Source organism: Hemitrygon akajei, chromosome 5, assembly GCF_048418815.1.
Source record: "Hemitrygon akajei chromosome 5, sHemAka1.3, whole genome shotgun sequence".
NCBI lineage: Eukaryota > Metazoa > Chordata > Chondrichthyes > Myliobatiformes > Dasyatidae > Hemitrygon > Hemitrygon akajei.
The window spans coordinates 1107040-1111386 of record NC_133128.1 but is presented as its reverse complement, the minus strand read 5'-3'; the positions used below and the strand labels follow the sequence as shown (position 1 = coordinate 1111386).

General features: G+C 44.8%; 1 long non-coding RNA gene across 1 annotated transcript; it reads right to left on the bottom strand.

The window, feature by feature from the left end:
- Positions 1-360: 360 nt before the first annotated feature.
- LOC140727448 (uncharacterized) lies at positions 361-4151 on the bottom strand. The gene is made up of 2 exons (XR_012098859.1): positions 3996-4151; positions 361-1108 (listed from the first exon to the last, which is right to left on the bottom strand). It is a non-coding gene; the product is annotated as an uncharacterized lncRNA (long non-coding RNA).
- Between the last annotated feature and the right edge of the window lie 196 nt (positions 4152-4347).

The window sequence follows — 4347 nt, the reverse complement described above, 5'->3', positions numbered from 1 at the left end:
ATTTACGTTGAACGCTCATTCTCCTTTGCATGAAAGAGAAAAGCTATAATTTGCTCAGCCTATCCTGATAAGACATGCTCTCTAATCCAGGCAGCATCTTGGTAAATCTCCTTTGCACTCTCTCTAAAGCTTCCACATTCTTCCTATAATGAGGAGTTCAGAATTGAATACAACATTCCAAGTGTGGTCCAACTGAGTTTTATAGAGCTGCAACATTTGTAATGGGGGACTTCAATATGTAAAGGGATTGGGAAAATCAGGTTAGTATCGGATTGCAAGAGAAGGAATTTGTTGAATGCCTATGAAATGGCTTTTTGGATCAGCTTGTGCTTCAGCCTACTCAGGGAAAGACGATCTTCAGATTCAGATTCAGTTTATTGTCATTTAGAAACCACAAATGCAATGCAGTTAAAAAATGAGACAATGTTCCTCCAGAATGATATCACAAAAGCACAAGACAAAACAGACTACACCAGAAAATCCACATAATGTTTGGCAATCCCCAATCCAGAGTCTGGAGAGGCTGCTGCGTATTAATATCACACTACCATCTTAGCGCGTTCCCCGGAAAGGAGCTCCAAATCCACCAGACGAAACAAGACCAAAAACTAAAGCTACAAGACCTGCACAAAACTACATACTCACAACGTACAGTTACAACAGTGCAAACAATAGCATAATTGATAAAAATACAAGACCATGGGCACAGTAAAAATAGTCCAAAGATGTTAGAAAACTATAAGTTAAAAAGAAACCACCACACAGTTTCCACAAGTCCCCAGGGTCCCGACAGACTCGCCATCCCACGCAGGCGGCAGAAGGGAATACTCCCGCTATAGACTTCCACGGCGCTGCCCAACTCAGCCTCACAGACGCAGCACACAATGAAAGCTCCGGCGAACCCAGACTCGCAGACACAGCACAGTGAAAGCGACCTGACCACAGCGGACTCCTAGTCCATCGAACCTCCAAGCCTCCGACCATCCCCTCCGGCACAGCTTCTCCGAGCACCATCCTCTGCCGAGCGTATTAAGACGCCCCCGCCACCGACCACCGGCAACGTGACCCCGAGGACTGGGAGCCTGTTCTTCCCAGCAGAGACCTGGACCTGCAGCAGCAGCAACGAAGAAGATTGGGTGTTGTGTAATAACCCAGATCTTATTAGGGAGCTTAATGGAAAGGAGCCCTTAGAAGACAGTGAGCATAATATGATTCAATTCATACTGCAGTTTGAGAGGAAGAAGCACAACTCACATTATCAGTATAGCAATGGAATAACGGGAATTACAGAGGCTTGAGAAAGGGGCTTGCCCAGGTGGATTGGAGGAGGATACTGGCAGGGACGATGGCAGAGCAGAGCTGGCTGAAGTTTCTGGGAATAGTTCACAAGGCACAGGATAGATATGTCCCACAGAGGGTTGTTCTCAAATGGCAGGGGTAGGAAACCATGACTGACAAAGGAAGTTAAGGACTGCATAAAAGCCCATATAAAGTAGCAAAAGTGAGTGGGAAGTTGAATGATGGGGAATCTTTTAAAATCCAACAAAAGGCAACTAAAAAGCTATATGAAATGAAATATGAAGGCAAACTGGCCATTAATGTAAAGCAGGATACTAAAAGGTTTTTCAGTTATATAAAGAGTAAACGGGAGTGAGAGTTGATATTAGACCTGATGCTGGTGAGGTAGTAAAGGGGTAAAGAAATGCCTGATGAACTGAATGGGTACTTTGCATGTTTTATCTGCGGAAGACACTAGCAGTGTGCCAGAGATCCATGAGTGCCATTGCTATTACAAAGGGAAAAGAGCTCAGTGGACAAGTCACCTGGACCAGCTGGACTACATCCCAGAGTCCTGAGAGAGGTTGCTGAAGAGATAACGGATGCATTGGTCATGATCTTTCAAGAATTTTCTGGCATAGTCCTGGTGTAATGGAAGATTACAAATGCCACTCCACTCTATAAGAAGGGAAGAAGACAAAAGAAAGGAAATTATGGGCCAGTTAGCCTAACCTCAGTGGTTGGGAAATTGTTGGAATCTATTATTAAGGATATGGTTTTGGGGTGCTTGGAGACTAATGATAAATTAAGTCAAACTTAGCATGGTTTCTGTAAAGGGGAATCTTGCCTGACAAATCTGTTCTGAGTTTTTCAAAGAATTTACAAGCAGAGAGGACAAAAGAGAGGCAGTGGATGTCATTTACTTGGATTTTCAGAAGGCATTTGATAAGGTGCCACACATGAGGCTGCCTAACAAGATAAAATCCTATGGCGTTACAGGAAAGATATTGGCATGGATAGAGTAATGGCTGACAGGCAGGAGACAGTGAGTGGGAATAAAAGGGGCCTTTTCTGGTTGGCTGTCAGTGACTATTGGTGTTCCTCAGGGATCAATATTGGAACCACTAATTTTCACATTGTTTGTCAATGATTTAGATAGTGGAATTGATGGCCTTGTGGCAAAGTTTGCAGATGATACAAAGATGGGTGGAAGGGTAGGTAGTGCTGAGGAAGCAATGCGATTGCAGCAGGACTTAGACAAATTGGAAGAATGGGCAAAAAAGTGGCAGATGAAATACAGTGTTGGGGAAATGTATGATAATGCATTTTGGTAAAAGGAACAATAGTGCGGACTATTATCTAAATGAGGAGACGGTTCAAACATCAGAGGTGCAAAAGGATTTAGGAGTCCTCATGCAAGACTCCCAGAAGGTTAATTTACAGATTGAGTCTGTAGTAAAGAAGGCAAATGCAATGTTGGCATTCATTTCAAGGGGAATGGAATATAAAAGCAAGGAGATAATGCTGAGGCTTTATAAGACACTAGTCAGGCCGCACTTGGGAGTATTGTCAACAGTTTTGGGCCCCATATCTCAGAAAGAATGTGTTGTCATTGGAGAGAGTCCAGAGGAGTTTCCTGAGGATGATTCTGGAACGCAGGTTTTAACATATGAGGAGCATTTGGCAGCTTTAGGCCTGTATTGTACTCACTGGAATTTAGAAGAATGTGGGGGATCTCATTGAAACCCATCAAATGTTGAAAGGACTGGATAGGGTGGATATGGAGAGGATGTTTCTTATGGTCAGGGTATCCAGAACTAGAGGGCACAGGCTCAAAATTGAGGGGTGACCTTTTAGAACAGAGGTAAGGAGGAATTTTTTAGCCAGAGAGTAGTGAATCTGTGGAATGCTCTGCCACAGGCTGCAGAGGCCAGCTCTGTGGTTATACTTATCAGGAAAGTTGATTGTTTCCTGATAGGTCAGGGCATCAAAGGATATGGCAAGAAGGCAGGTGTATGGGGTTGAGTGGGATCTAGGATCAGCCATGATGGAATTGTGGAGCAGACTCGATGGGCTGAATGGCCTAATCCTGTTCATATGCCTTATGGATTTATTTTCTTGTAACTCATGAACTCAATCCCTCACTAATGAAGGCCATCACACGCCTTCTTAATCATCCGATCAACTGCACAGCAACTTTGAGGGATCTATGGATCTCTCTGTACCTCCACACTGCTAACAATCCTGCCACTAACGCTGTACTCTGCCTTCTAAAGTGCACCACTTCACACTTTTTTAAGCCATCTGTCACTTCTCAGTCCAGCTCTGCATCCTATCAGTGTCCCATTGTAACCTACAAAAGACTGCTACACTGCCACGAATCCACCAAAATTAGTGCAAACTTACTAACCCACCCTTCCACATCCTCAGCCAAGTGATTTTTAAAAAACATGGGGGGCGGTCTCAGAACAGATCCCTATCGAACACCACTTGACACCAACTTCCAGGCAGAATATATTCCATTAACCACCATCCGCTGCCTTTCAAGGACAAGCCAATTCTGTATCCATACTTGCATAATTTCCCTGGATCCCCAAGTCCATCCGTTCCCAAGGTTAACATCATTAGAATTCGTCCTCCCCCCATGCAGTCTGGTCTTACCCTGTGCAAGACAATGGCAAAGGTCAGCGAGTTGTCATTTTCCCCAAAGTACTCACCAGTCATACCCACTAACTTTGGCCAGCTCCTCTCTCAAGGCTCTGTAATTCCCTTTACTCTACTGTAATACTGATACATCTAATTTCAACGTCACCCATCAGGAGGGTTCTTTCAGTTTAGCTCCCTCATCAAGCCCAGGCTGCATGTTTGCCAGCGGCTTCTGCTACAGCTGCAGTTCCCGTTAGGCGGCGCTCCGCCTTGCTAGCATGCGATTGGACAATGTGGCATTGATGTCAGGCCTGAATTCGTCATGGCAACCCGAGCTACTGGGACGTCAGGCGCGTTACCATGGTGACAGTCTCTGTCATTCTCCAGCTGTTTGCGCGCAGTCCTCGTCCTTTTGACGTCAGA